Below are 15,737 nucleotides of genomic sequence, written 5' to 3' on the forward strand. Positions count from 1 at the left end.
ACACCATGCTGGCATTGCAAACACCATGCTCTACCAACTGAGCCACAGGGGGGCCTATCACTCAACCTGGCCACTGTGCTGATCCACACGGGGTTTCAAAGACCTAAACGCCTGTCAGTTCAGTGGATTTACTTGTGTCAGCTGTCACCTACAGTATGAGTCAAACCAAAGAGCAGTTTGTTTGGTTTGGCCTTAGAGAGGGGGGTGAGATTATGGATTAGATGATGTTTTGGGAGATACCATCACCTTTTCTTTTTTGAACCAAGGCCTGTAGGGATTACATTTTGTTTGGAAAAACCCAGACATGTAGTAGCATGAGGTGGGAGCAGCGATTACAGTAAACAAGATTGCATTGATCAACACAGAGTTGCACCATCACTGCTAGCTAGCTCTAGTACAGTGTGTAGGATCTTCATCAGGGTGGGAAATGTACTTTTTGGTCCAACGAATCTATAATGAAGATAAATCACAGAAAATACTGTACCCCCACCCTGCTTTCAGCACTGTAGTGTTGAGATTCTCTCTCCCAAAGCTGATACACACACACACACACACACACACACACACACACACACACACACACACACACACACACACACACACACAAATACATCTGTAGGCTACTGAGGATTTGTTTGGAACAGCAGAGATGAGAACGGTGATAGTATAACGTCATCTCTACACAGTGTGGATGCTATACAATAGGCTACTGTAAACACTATGATACAAGACGTATTCAGATCAGACTATAGGTCTAAGGTTCCACATCGCCAAGAGAATAAACTAGACATAATGTAAGCCTTCACATGAGAGAGACAGCCAATAACTGAGCTCCCTCAGAGAAAAAGGGGGGCATGATGAAACAGTAAAAGTGAGACTAGTACGTGACCAGACAGAAAACCAAGCTGGGTGCTATTCTCAAAGACTGAAATGAAATACAGTCATGAAATAAAGCTAGTATTGCTATGAGAGTGACATTTGGCTGACGCCTCTGGGGAGTCAAGATATGCAATTTCATTGTCTGGGCGCTTCACTTCGGCTTCACCTCCACGACTAGAGTAGACTGGCCTGTCTCTGGTCCTCTAGTCCTCAGCCCCAGACAGCTGTGGAGCCATTACAGACAGAGGGGCAAGGAATCCATTCAGACACAAGAGCCCCAGCATTGCCATCATCATCACTAAGGCTGGGGGCTGCAGTCAGTGTAAATGATATATAGGCTATGAGTGTTGCCTATTGAGAGGCCTCTATAACCTAATTTCATCATCATGATGGAAACTGTCCATCTGTATTTCCATGGATAGAGAATACATTGTGTATTCAAAGACAAGGTAGAGATTTGATCAACATATCAGGCAGATATTCAGAGGCAGTAACGGAAGATAACATGCTCAACTCTAAATCCTTGTGTAAACTAATGAAAACGGTGCTTGGAAACAAAAATCGATCACATGATAAATTCTAATTCTTAGAGGCGTAAAGCGCAATATAGAACAGGAATAGTAACACAACATACACTTCAATTAAGGATTTCCTCCATCCATGTCCCATGTGAAGATGCTGATGAACATGAATACGTGTGTTAGTTGGGTCATTCCACTGCATTAGTGCTGTAAGAATATTTTAAGATAATACACAAAGCAGAGGACTAGAGGTCAATAGGGAATTAATGATCAATGGAAATAGCTGTTTTTTAGTTCAACATCTGGTTAGAATCTGTGTAGGGGTTTCAGTCCTGGACTCCTAGCTACATGTGGCAAGGTCTCATTGGTCTGAATCGTCTATACATTGAGCCTGAAACAGGATACTTGTTATTTGGCCATTGGCCCAATTTTACTGCAAGGAATTTTAATTGATCAATGACAGGCTAGGGTTGGGGGTTATAAAGTACATCCTGTCACTTTGTTCTGTGGAGAATCATTGAGGACAGGGAAGAATGAACATCGACCATCTACTTTCTAGCATAACATCTATGATTTGTTATTTTTTAATAAACCTATTTTCTCCCCCTGATTTGCTTTGGGGTCTGTGTTATTGAAGAATAATATCAACTGATAACAGTGCCTTTTGCATCCCTTTGATATTTTGTGCACAAACATTGAATTTTAAAATCCTGCTATATTAAATTAAGTGCCCTTTAATATAGACCACATGTACAACTCAATAATTCAGCATTTTTCATGTCCCTCTATGACTTCTAGGAAGATTTTAACGCACTTGACCCAAACATTTCACCATCATCATAAGGCCCTAGTAATTTCAGTGCTTTGACAGAGTAATTTCTGAAGATTATTATATATTTCATGTTATTAGTGACCATAGTGTAAAAGCAGATGAGACGGTTGTACTCTTTTTGGCCATTTTCTGATGTTTTATGGTGAAAAACTGAGGGGATTGAGCAAAACACGTCAACCCTGTTACCCATAGATAGTGCATTTGGAAAGTATGCAGATTCCTGTGACTTTTTCCACATTTTGTTACGTTGCAGACTTATTCAAAAAAAATAATTTTTTTTTACTTCATCAATCTACACACAATACCCCATAATGACAAATCAAAAACAGGTTTTTAGGAATTTTTGCAAATGCATTACAAATATATATTTTTTAAATATCACATTTACATAAGTATTCAGACCCTTTACTCAGTACTTTGTTTAAGCACCTTTGGCAGCAATTACAGCCTTGAGTCTTCTTGGGTATGACGCTACATTTGACATTTGAGCTTGGCACACCTGTATTTGGGCAGTTTCTCCCATTCTTCTCAAGCTCTGTCAGGTTGGATGGAGAGCGTCACTGCACATCTATTTTTCAGGTCTCTCCAGAGATCGAGTTCAAGTCTGGGCTCTGGCTGAGCTACTCAAGGACATTCAGAGACGTGTCCCGAAGCCACTCCTGCGTTGTCTTCACTGTGTGCTTAGGGTCATTGTCCTGTTGGAAGGTCCTGAGAATTCTGGAGCAGGTTTTCATCAAGGATCTCTGTACTTTTCTTTGTTCATCTTTCCCTCGATCCTGACTAGTCTCCCAGTCCCTGCCGCCGAACAACATCCCCACAGCATGATGCTGACACTACCATGCTTCATTGTAGGGGTGGTGCCAGGTTTCCTCCAGACGTGATGCTTGGCATTCAGGCCAAAGAGTTCGATCTTGGTTTCATCAGACCAGAGAATCTTGTTTCTCATGGTCTGAGAGTCCTTTATGTGCCTTTTGGCAAACTCCAAGTGGGCTGTCATGTGCCTTTTACGGAGGAGTGGCTTCTGGCCACTCTACCATAAAGGCCTGATTGGTGGAGTGCTGCAGAGATGGTTGTCCTTCTGGAAGGTTCTCCCATCTCCACAGAGGAACTCTGGAGCTCTGTTAAAGTGACCATCGGTTTCTTGGTCACCTCCATGAACAAGTCCCTTCTTCCCTGATTGCACAGTTTGGCCGGATGGCCGGCTCTAGGAAGAGTCTTGCTGTTTCCAAACTTCTTCAATTTAAGAATGATGGAGGCCACTGTGTTCTTGGGGACCTTCAATGCTGCAGAAATGTTTTGGTACCCTTCCCCAGATCTGTGCCTCGACACAATCCAGTCTCGGAGCTCTTCGGACAATTCCTTCGACCTCATGGCTTGGTTTATGCTCTGACATGCACTGTCAACTGTGGAACCTTATATAGACAAGTGTGTGCTTTTCCAAATCATGTCCAAGCAATTTAATTTGCCACAGGTGGACTCCAATCAAGTTGTAGAAATATCTCAAGGATGATCAATGGAAACAGGATGCACCGGAGCGCAATTTCGAGTCTCAAAGCAAAGGGTCTGGATACTTATGTAAATAAGGGATCTTTTTTATTTGTAATACATTTCCAAAAATTTCTAAAAACCTGTTTTTGGTTTGTCATTATAGGGTATTGTGCGTAGATTTGAGGAAAAAACAATTTAAAATATTTTAGAATAAGGCTGTAACGTAACAAAATGTGGGAAAAGTGAAGGGGTCTGAATACTTTCCGAATACACTGTAGATAGGCTAGAAATGTTTTTTACAATTTAAATGTTTTAGTGAAGCTTGCATTAATTTCACAAGGGGATTTATGTCTGAATTAAGATTAAGTCATCAACCTTGTTACAGTCAACCCTGTTACTATAGTCAATTATTTATTCCCCCCTTGTATTTTTACACAATTTAAAAAGGGCACCAAATTGGTGGATCAACCCAGTTGTTACAAAACCACCATTCCCTAACATGGTAAACACATAGTTAACCAGCAGAAAGGCAAAGCTATTGTACAATGTGCTCTAGCCAGCAATAGGACTGGATCTGGCGTAATTTCCCAGGAGGAGGGGGTTTCATTTAAATGAATCAACTTTAAATTAAATGAGGGGTAAAAATAGAACTGGTGGATCCCACTACTTCCACGCCCACAATCGCAAATGACATCAACAAGCCCCAGTAGCAGCAGCAGCTATTACGCTAATTACAGGATGGAGCTGGAAATCATTTCAACAACTCCTACGGTATCTACAATGACTCCATCTCCAAAAAGAATTCCCAGCAGCAGTGACACTCCTCCGGCATACAGCGTATTCTAGCACCACCTAGAATCTACTGTAACAGGACGGAACTATGAAGCCCCCTCCATCTGGGGCCACATCTCCCCTCCTCCATCTCCAAAAAAGAATACTCTGTAGTGACACTCCTGCTGAAACGACATAAAGCCTACCCTAACGTCATCGCTATGTGGCCACGAGAATGACCCTATAACAGACTGGTACAAAACTATCTGGCACCCTCCATATGTGCACAGTGAGGTCAAGGAAGATGTTTGCATCGTAACGGTGCAGCACAAAACTGTTAGCAATGACTAAAACCATTACCCTTCCTCAGTCAATCAAACAAACTGTGAGCTTTTGGTCCTCAGCTCATGGTCCTTCTGGAATCAGAAGTTTTTTTGACTCAATGGAGGGTCAATGCTGATGAATGTCTTGCTCGAGCTGTGTATGCAACTGGTTCACCTCTGATGCTTGGAAGTACACTTCCAAGCAAGGGCTTTGGGATGGAGATGCAATATGGCAGTTGTGCCAACATATCTCATCAGCCACCTGGTGAAAGGGACTTTGTAGATCTGAGGCTCTTTCCCGTGTTGCCTCCATCATCCTCCAATTCCCACCAACATCAGCCGCCTCAGAGCACAACTGGTCCTTGTTTGGGAACACACACACCAAAGCATGCAACAGGCTGACCAATACAAGGGTTGAAAAATTGGTGTCCACCTGGGCAAATTTGAAGCTTTTTGAGCCTGACAAAGAGCCATCCTCAACAAGGTTGGAAAGTGACAGTGAAGATGAGGCCTTAGAGTCTGATGTTCAAGAGGCGGACATTGAGGAGGTCCAGGGAGAAGACTTGGAATCCTGAGATGAAGACAACCAAAGTTTTAGCTTCTAGACTATCATTTTACAGATACATGTTGAAAACATTTTTGGGAGATGCGATGGATCATTGGCGATAATTCACTATTCCCTTTCTTTTGTTGTTCAGCGAAATCATCCCATGTGAAGAGGCAACTCATTTAATTAAAGTTCAATTCGTAACTAAATTGTTTTTTTTGTATTTCTATTGGAAGGATTTAATCATTTGCAATTATTTCTACTTGTGATAAGGTAAAAAATGTGTATGCTTCTGTCTCCATATGATATGGTAAATATATCCAATGCAAAAAACATCTACATTTAAATGGTATTAATATTAATTTGCATATATTTCCACTAATTCCCATATATTTCTGTTAATTCCCATATATTCCCACGGAAAGTTTCCACCTCTGAATATTCCCCAAAATTTGCAACCCTGTTTTGGTTCTGTATTCTAGCACTTTGGATTTGTAAATGATACAATGACTATGAGGTTATAGAGCAGACTGTCAGCTTTCATTTTAAGGTATTTTCATGGTACCAAATCATTGGATTCTACCATGATTATGGATAGTCCTGAATGAATCGTGAATAATGATGAGTGAGAAAGTTACAGACCCACAAATATCATGCCCCCCCAAAAATGCTAACCTCCCCTGTTATTGTAATCATGAGAGGTTAGCATGTCTTGGTGGTATGATATAAAATGCTAACCTCCCCTGTTATTGTAATCATGAGAGGTTAGCATGTCTTGGGGGTATATTTGTGCATCTGTAACTTTCTCACTCATCATTATTCACGATTCATTCAGGCCTGTCCGTAATCATGGTAGCATCCACAATACTGTTGACGTGTTTAGAAATATATTACATTCTTATTTACAATAAAAGTGACTCCAAAATGACACAATACAATATTTACCATTAATTTCTACTTGCCACAAAATAATCTGGAACACAACCAAAACAAACAGCAAATGCATCCAAGACGCTTGTTGAGTCACAAGCTTGATGTAATCATTGCATGCTAGGAATATGGGACCAAATACTAAACTTGATTATTTTAATACAAATATAAGTGAATTATCCCAATACTTTTGGTCCCCTAACATGGGGGGACTAGGTACAAAAAGTGCTGTAATTTCTAAACGGTTCACCCGATATGGATGAAAATACCCTCAAATTAAAGCTGACAGTCTGCACTTTAACCCCATAATCATTGTATCATTTCAACTCCAAAGTGCTGGAGTAGAGCCAAAACAAAACCGAAGATTGTCACTGTGCCAATAATTATGGCAGACACTGTGTATCCTCCCACCTATTAATCTTCATTTAGAAAGGGACAACACGCCCTTCCCAACTCAACTGTGACAGCCTTTATTCAACCCTGTTGACACTAAGGTGATTGTCTGTCCCCTCAGAAGCTAATAAGCATTGGTACTGCCAGTCATAACGCATGAGTCATTACACACAGCGGGTGGGGTGCTGTTTAAAATGCCAGGTCTGTTCCCCCATTTCATATCTCATATCACACTTGTTCTCCATGCACTTCTTTACTTCCTCCTACAGTATCACCATTCTGGGAGGAGTTATACATTACTGTTACGTTAAAATAGAAAAATGCATTATCTTATAAACGTACATGAAGAATGAATATCAGAGGCACTCTACCAACCTCACCATTCTCTCCTCAATATCCCAGTGGGACAAATTATGGCTGTCTATAAACTGTGTGTGGATCATTAGATTTTAGTGTCATGGGTCAAAGCAAAGGCCATTTCATCAGCTACAGCTTCGGTGGGCTTTGAATGAAGGTTAACAGCTGGCAATATAAGCACCTATAAACTTCAATGCCACTTGATGACCGTCATTTCTTTCCGAGGGTCATGATACGTACTGGCTCTGATTCTGGACTGCGTACTAAGAACCACTGATTTTATTGATCTCAGGTCAACTTGAAGTTACATTTAGTCATGCAAAGATCATAGACATTGAGATTAAAATTGAAAACCCGTCACTTTGGAATAAAAACAATATAGGTCTACAGCTTTAGAATGAAGAAATAAGGCACGAGGGGGTGCAGTATATAACAAGGCTAACAGGCTGACTACACCGCTCGCATCACAAAATAAATATAGAAATCTATGTTACTCAATTATTGCACCCACAGTGCTCGGGCGCGCCAACGAGCGTCTGCGTTGCTAAAATAGAAGTCAGTTCTATTTCTGACGCAGATCGCGCTTTAAGTCCTGCCTCTCCCATCTCATTGGTTTATAGAAGCCAAATTGCTAGAGATGGCGCCGACAGAGATGGCCGCCTCGCTTCGCGTTCTCAGGAATCTATGCAGTATTTAGTTTTTTTATGTATTATTTCTTACATTGTTACTCCAGGAAATCTTACATTTTATTACATACAGCTGGGAGGAACTATTAGATATAAGAGCAATGTCAACTTAACAACATTACGACCAGGAATACGACTTTCCCGAAGCGGATCCTCTGTTTGGTCCACCACCCAGGACAATGGATTGGATCCCAGCCGGCGACCCAAAACAACGGCGCCGCAGGAGGGGCAGAAGAAGCAACATACAGGAACTCAAGTCCTTTTGCTCACCTGACGTAGAATTCCTTACAATCAAATGTCGACCGCATTATCTACCAAGAGAATTCTCTTCGATTATAATCACAGCCGTATATATCCCCCCCAGCAGACACGTCGATGGCCCTGAATGAACTTCATTGGACTCTATGTAAACTGGAAACCACATATCCCGAGGCTGCATTCATTGTAGCTGGGGATTTTAACAAGGCTAATCTGAAAACAAGACTCCCTAAATTTTATCAGCATATCGAATGTGCTACCCGGTATAAAAAATCCTGGACCATTGTTACTCTAACTTCCGCGACGCATACAAAGCCCTGCCCCGCACTCCTTTCGGCAAATCTGACCATGACTCCATTTTGTTGCTCCCAGCCTATAGACAGAAACTAAAACAGGAAACGGCCGTGCTCAGGTCTGTTCAACGCTGGCCCGACCAATCTGATTCCACGCTTCAAGATTGCTTCGATCACGTGGACTGGGATATGTTCCGCATAGCGTCGGACAATAACATTGATGAATACGCTGATTCGGTGAGTGACTTTATTAGCAAGTGCATCGGGGATGTGGTACCAACAGCAACTATTAAAACCTTCCCCAACGAGGAACCGTGGATTGATGGCAGCATTCGTGCAAAACTGAAAGTGCGAACCACTGCTTTTAATCAGGGCAAGGCGACCGGAAACATGACCGAATACAAACAGTGTAGCTATTCCCTCCGCAAGGCAATCAAACAAGCTAAGCGTCAGTATAGAGACAAAGTAGATTCGCAATTCAACGGCTCAGACACGAGAGGTATGTGGCAGGGTCTACAGTCAATCACGGACTACAAAAAGAAAACCAGCCCCGTCGTGGACCACGATGTCCTGCTCCCAGACAAATTAAACAACTTCTTTGCTCGCTTTGAGGACAATACAGTGACAACGACACGGCCCGCTACCAAAATCAAATCACATTTATTTATATAGCCCTTCTTACATCAGCTGATACCTCAAAGTGCTGTACAGAAACCCAGCCTAAAACCCCAAACAGCAAGCAATGCAGGTGTAGAAGCATGGTGGCTAGGAAAAACTCCCTGGAAAGGCCAAAACCTAGGAAGAAACCTAGAGAGGAACCAGGCTATGAGGGGTGGCCAGTCCTCTTCTGACTGTGCTGGGTGGAGATTATAACAGAACATGGCCAAGATGTTCAAATGTTCATAAATGACCAGCATGGTCAAATAATAATAATCACAGTTGTCGAGGGTGCAACAAGTCAGAGCCACAAGAGTAAATGTCAGTTGGCTTTTCATAGCCGATCATTGAGAGTATCTCTACCGCTCCTGCTGTCTCTAGAGAGTTGAAAACAGCAGGTCTGGAACAGGTAGCACATCCGGTAAACAGGTCAGGGTTCCATAGCCGCAGGCAGAACAGTTGAAACTGGAGCAGCAGCATGGCCACGTGGACTGGGGACAGCAAGGCATGGTCCTAGGGCTCAGGTCCTAAGAGAGAGAGAAAGAAAGAAAGAAAGAAAGAAAGAAAGAAAGAAAGAAAGAAAGAAAGAAAGAAAGAAAGAGAGAAAGAATTAGAGAGCATACTTAAATTCACCCAGGACACCGGATAAGACAGGAGAAATACTCCAGATATAACAAACTTACCCGAGCCCCCCGACACAAACTACTGCAGCATAAATACTGGAGGCTGAGACAGGAGGGGTCAGGAGACACTGTGGCCCCATCCGATGATACCCCCGGACAGGGCCAAACAGGAAGGATATAACCCCACCCACTTTGCCAAAGCACAGCCCCCACACCACTAGAGGGATATCTTCAACCACCAACTTACCATCCTGAGACAAGGCCGAGTATAGCCCACAAAGATCTCCGCCACGGCACAACCCAAGGGGGGGCACCAACCAAAACCTGTGGGCTCTCCTTCACCGCAGCCAACGTGAGTAAAGCATTTAAACGTGTTAACCGTAGCAAGGCTGCCGGCTCAGACGGCATCCCTAGCCGCGTCCTCAGAGCATGTGCAGATTTACGGACGTATTCAATCAATCCTTATCCCAGTCTGCTGTTCCCACATGCTTCAAGAGGGCCACCATTGTTCCAGTTCCCAAGAAAGCTAAGGTAACTGAGCTAAATGACTATCGCCCCGTAGCACTCACCTCCGTCATCATGAAGTGCTTTGAGAGACTAGTCAAGGATCATATCACCTCCACCCTACCTGACACCCTGGACCCACTCCAATTTGCTTACCGCCCCAATAGGTCCACAGACGATGCAATCACACTGCCCTAACCCATCTGGACAAGAGGAATACCTATGTAAGAATGCTGTTCATTGACTACAGCTCAGCATTTAACACCATAGTACCCTCCAAACACGTCATTAAGCTCGAGACCCTGGGTCTCAACCCCGCCCAGGGCAACTGGGTCCTGGACTTCCTGATGGGCCGCCCCCAAGTGGTGAGGGTAGGAAACAACATCTCCACCCCGCTGATCCTCAACACTGGGGCCCCACAAGGGTGCGTTCTCAGCCCTCTCCTGTACTCCCTGTTCACCCATGACTGTGTGGCCATGCACGCCTGCAACTCAATCATCAAGTTTGCAGACGACACTACAGTAGTAGGCTTGATTACCAACAACGACGAGACAGGCTACAGGGAGGTGGTGAGGGCCCTCGGAGTGTGGTGTCAGGTAAATAACCTCAAACTCAACGTCAACAAAACAAAGGAGATGATCGTGGACTTCAGGAAACAGCAGAGGGAGCACCCCCCAGCCACATCGATGAGACAGTAGTGGAGAAGGTGGAAAGTTTCATGTTCCTCGGCGTACATATCACGGACAAACTGAAATGGTCCACCCACACAGACAGCGCGGTGAAGAAGGCGCAACAACGCCTCTTCAAACTCAGGAGGCTGAAGAAATTCGGCTTGTCACCAAAAACACTCACAAACTTTTACAGATGCACAATCGAGAGCATCCTGTCGGGCTGTATCACCGCCTGGTACGGCAATTGCTCCGCCCACAACCGTAAGGATCTCCAGAGGGTAGTGAGGTCTGCACAACGCATCGCCGGGGGCAAACTACCTGCCCTCCAGGACACCTACACCACCCGATGTCACAGGAAGGCCAAAAAAATCATCAAGGACAACAACCACCTGAGCCACTGCCTTTTCACCCCGCTATCATCCAGAAGGCGAGGTCAGTACAGGTGCATCAAAGCTGGGACCAAGAGACTGAAAAACAGCTTCTATCTCAAGGCCATCAGACTGTTAAACAGCCATTACTAACATTGAGTGGCTGCTGCCAACATACTGACTCAATCTCTAGCCACTTTAATAGTTAAAAATTGGATGTAATAAATGTATCACTAGTCACTTTAAACTATGCCACTTTATATAATGTTTACATACCCTACATTACTCATCTCATATGTATATACTGTACTCTATACCATCTACTGCATCTTGCCTATGCCGTTCCGCCATCGCTCATCCATGTATATTTTTATGTACATATTCTTATTCATTCCTTTACACTTATAAGGTAGTTGTTGTGAAATTGTTAGATTACTTGTTAGATATTACTGCATGGTCAGAACTACAAGCACAAGCATTTCGCTACACTCACATTAACATCTGCTAACCATGTGTATGTGACAAATAAAATTTGATTTGAAGCAGGTACCCACGTGCTATCTCTTCATTGGTTATACCTATGTGGGTGACTGAAAGATGAACGAGGTCAGTGGCGGTAACGCACCTAATTATGAAAGTTACCAATCGCATTATAAAGTCAAGAGAAGAAAAAGCCTGGAAGGAGGAGAGATGACTAGAAACGATTCGGTTGACCGTTTTATGTGTGGATTAATTGTCGGAGTAGAGGACCTTGTGCATTTCAGGTAAAATAACAACTCAATGTTTATATCCCAGGACAAATTAGCTAGCAACAGCAAGCTAGCTAAATAGGACAAATTAGCTAGCAAGTGCAAGCTAGTTAGCTAAATTGCCATAATATAATTGGTTCCGAGTTTGTTTTGATATTTTAACCTGCGTGTCGTGATCGCGTTTGATGTGGGGGGATAAAATACATTTATGCACGATGGCGCACGTGCGCAGACGGTTTGGGTTCCCTGTAAGGGCTGTTCTTAGGCACGACGCAACGCGAAGTGCATGGACACAGCCCTTAGCCGTGGTATACTGGCCATATATCACAAACCCCAGAGGTGCCTTATTGCTATTATAAACTGGTTGCCAACGTAATTAGAGCAGTAAAAATAAATGTTTTGTCATTCGCGTGGTATACAGTCTGATATACAACGGCTGTCAGCCAATCAGCATTCAGGGCTCGAACCACCCAGTTTATAATGTAAGAATAATGCATTTCAAACACCTACACACATATCACACTATAAAAGTTATTCTCATGAATTCACTACGATATGCTGTGCACTATGTTCTCTAACCCTGTTGAGCTGGTCATTGCATAATAGCATCTCAGTGAGCTCTTTCAGGGCATCTTCCATGTGTGCCACAAACTTCAGGGAGGGCTATCTGTGGGAGAGCCAGTGGTCCACTGCCTGACCTGCCCCTAGGGACGCCTGCAGGAGCAGTGAGTGAGGGGGCAGGGCCCTGGCATCCCTACTAGCTGCCACCACACAGGACAGCAGCTGGCACCACACAGGACAGCAGCTGGCACACCGAGTCTTCCACCACCAACCTGTCCCCATCCCCATCCAGGCTGAGCCCTCCAGCCTCTGCTCCCATCACCTCCCCCTCCACCCTGTTCAGCCAACATAGGCTTTGGAGGAACTGCATACAGAGCAGCATGGCCTTTCCCCGAGGTCCTAACTCACACAGACTGGAGAATTGTATCTGGGGAGCCGTGGTGGTGACAGGTGGGAAGGCTGGCTGGGCACTGGGTGGTTATGCAGAGTCTTGAGTGGGCTACAGTGTCTCTTTGTTGTTTTCTGTCCCACAGCCAGAGTCAATGTCTGAGTTGAGCTGATCTTTCAACGAGCCTGGCCCCACAAGGTCCTGAGAGAGCAGGCCCATGAAACCATCTCCTGCAGGTTGCACCAAGTTAGACAGACATGAGCTTATTAGGATCACCATTCACATCTCATTGTCAGCCTCATTATATTCTGTGACACTGAATGAAGCATTGTATCTAAAACATTGCTGTTTTCACCCAATTAGCTTTGTTACTAAACCTCCTTCAATCATGTCTCCCTCACCTTTATAGCAATCCACTGCCACCTTGTGTAATTTCATATAGCCTCATTCTTAAATGTGTTTTGCACATCAAAGGACGATGGGCCTTGTTTCCAAAGCAACCTCGTGTGTCCATAACCTCATTAATGAGCTAGATGCATTAGCCGCAATGCCCTTCAGTTCAATAATACACCCGGCTAATAGCTAGACTCTGAAAACAGCAGCTTGTCCACTCCTCACATAGACATTGTAATCCAATTACCATCCATGCCAGACATGCAGAGCAGTCCTTTACTAACTGACAATGAGCTACATTTAATGAGCATGAATTAGGCTGTTCATCAATTGAACAAAATAATATACTGGAGGGAGGCTATTTACCGTGGCAGTACAAAGCTGTAGGGCTCTGGGCATCTCCAGCAGCTCTAAAGTACAATGGGCCTACTGTATTGTATATGTGATTGACCAATCTTGGTGACACATTTTTAAATATTATGAGGTGTACTATGAGTCACACTTGGGTGAGAGGGGGTTAGCTAGCAGGGGGAGAGGATGGATGAAAGAGACCCACCAGCACCTGCTCCACTGGTGTTCTTTGGCTTTGAAAGCATCTGGGTGAGTAGGAGCTCTTGTCGCAGTCTAAGCATTTCCTCCTGGTTGCCCTTGGCAAAGATTTGCATATTTAAACCAAGATAGACCACGGCCTGTCGTTTCCAATGGGAACAAATGAGCCATAGTGGGCAGAGCACGCAAGGAGGGGGGCAGAGCCAAGCACGATCTAGCGAGATCCTATTGGTGCGTTCTAGCATCATCTGCATATTTCCGTTAGGGAATGCATACCCTGTGAAGTGTGCAATAACTACATTTCGCCTTTGCACCCCGTCTAAACAACTTTTGCAAAAGGGTAAAGTGTACAAACATCAATCCACTCTGTTCGTAACAGATTCTAGTTTTGGGAACAGAAAACTGTATTGAGATGTTTAATCTATGAGAAAATGTGCAGAATGTTGGCCAATATCTATCTCGTTCCATCTTCTCACTGCTCGCCAGTGGGCTTTCTCAATTCAATTACTTAAATTGTCAAAGTATACATATAACAAAAATGGTGAGACCAACAGCAATAATAATAATAGTAAACGCCAAACGGATGCTTCACATTTATACATCCGGTGAAATATCTGTCTCATTGTTCTATATGTGCCCTGGGCTTTGGTTTTCCAGGCCTCATCCTGACAAAATGTTCTGCGTGCTGTCGACCACTTCTCCTGGAAGATTTACTCTTTATTAGGACTACAGCCACGTCATGTTGAGCTTTCCGAACACCGCATTCCGCGATGTCTATGCCTGAAAGCAACCGAAAACAATTATCTTGTCAAAGTAGCTATGTGATGTTGTTCTGTTACCTAGCCAGCGATCTCCTAATCATGTTCACTACTAGACACGTCCCCCTACACTAACTAGCTCAATGAGCCCCAGGCTGGGGACAAGATTATTAGCCATCTTCGACGAAAAGGCTAGCAACTGTTAGCTCAACGTTTGCAAGAAGTCGGCTACTAGCCCAGCAATGTTACGATGAATTGCTGCACAACCCTGGAAATTGTAAACAAACCTTGGTTAAAACAAAAAACAACAAGAGTCATGCTACAAACTACCACTAGCTAACCAAACGTTAGCTTGCTCGCCATCGGAAACGTTAGCAGGAGGACTTTGCTCCATTTTGTGATCCATCAAGCCGAGTTCGTCAACACCTGATGAGGCGGAATACCGCAACGGTCATTTTAGCTAGCTAACGTTAACCATGTTAAGCTGAAAAGATCAGATATTGACACCTGGACTGTCGGTTTGTATAGGAGCACATTAGCTGGCTAGATAGATCATTGGTAGTTGGTTAGCCTCTCGCGCATGGTGATCGCAGTCAATCATTTCAGTGCGCGCACACATGTTAATGATCTTAACTGCAATCATTTTTACTACTGAACATGTCCAGTACTTCAAAAAAATTATGTTAGGTTGCGTCAATCGAATCTGGTATTAGGATAGAAACAGACCGTTCACTTCAGTTTCAGATCAATCGTTTAATTAAGCTCATATAATTGCATTGAAAACAGAAATGGTAAATATGATGTTCGTATATACGGGCTCACTGTGACACCACGCAGGGCAGACAGAGAACTAACTGTCACACCCAAAGTTCTTCTTTAATAGTCTGACAGAGATAGTTCCTGCTTCAGAGCCGGCCCGTCAGTGTAGAGGCTGAGTGTGGTTTAGACTTACTCAGCCTATCGTAGGCGCACAGGCTGGTCCCAGCCTCCTGGCGCATCACTGTTGCCAAGCATAGTTGTCTTCTAGCTTATCTTCGTGTGTGTACCCGAGAGTCAGACACCCAAGGACAGTGTCTGTTTTTATGCTACAGTTAGGACCGTTTCTGCTTTTGTGCTACAGCTATCTTCCATTCTACCAGTCCCCCACGAACACATGTCCTTGAGAGGTTCCACAACCAGGCAGTGTGTGTGTGTGTGTGTCATGAGTCTACTCAGCCTACACTCCTACTACCCAGCAA

The sequence above is a fragment of the Salmo trutta genome, chromosome 35 (genome assembly GCF_901001165.1).
Source record: "Salmo trutta chromosome 35, fSalTru1.1, whole genome shotgun sequence".
In the NCBI taxonomy this organism is placed as follows: Eukaryota; Metazoa; Chordata; class Actinopteri; order Salmoniformes; family Salmonidae; genus Salmo; species Salmo trutta.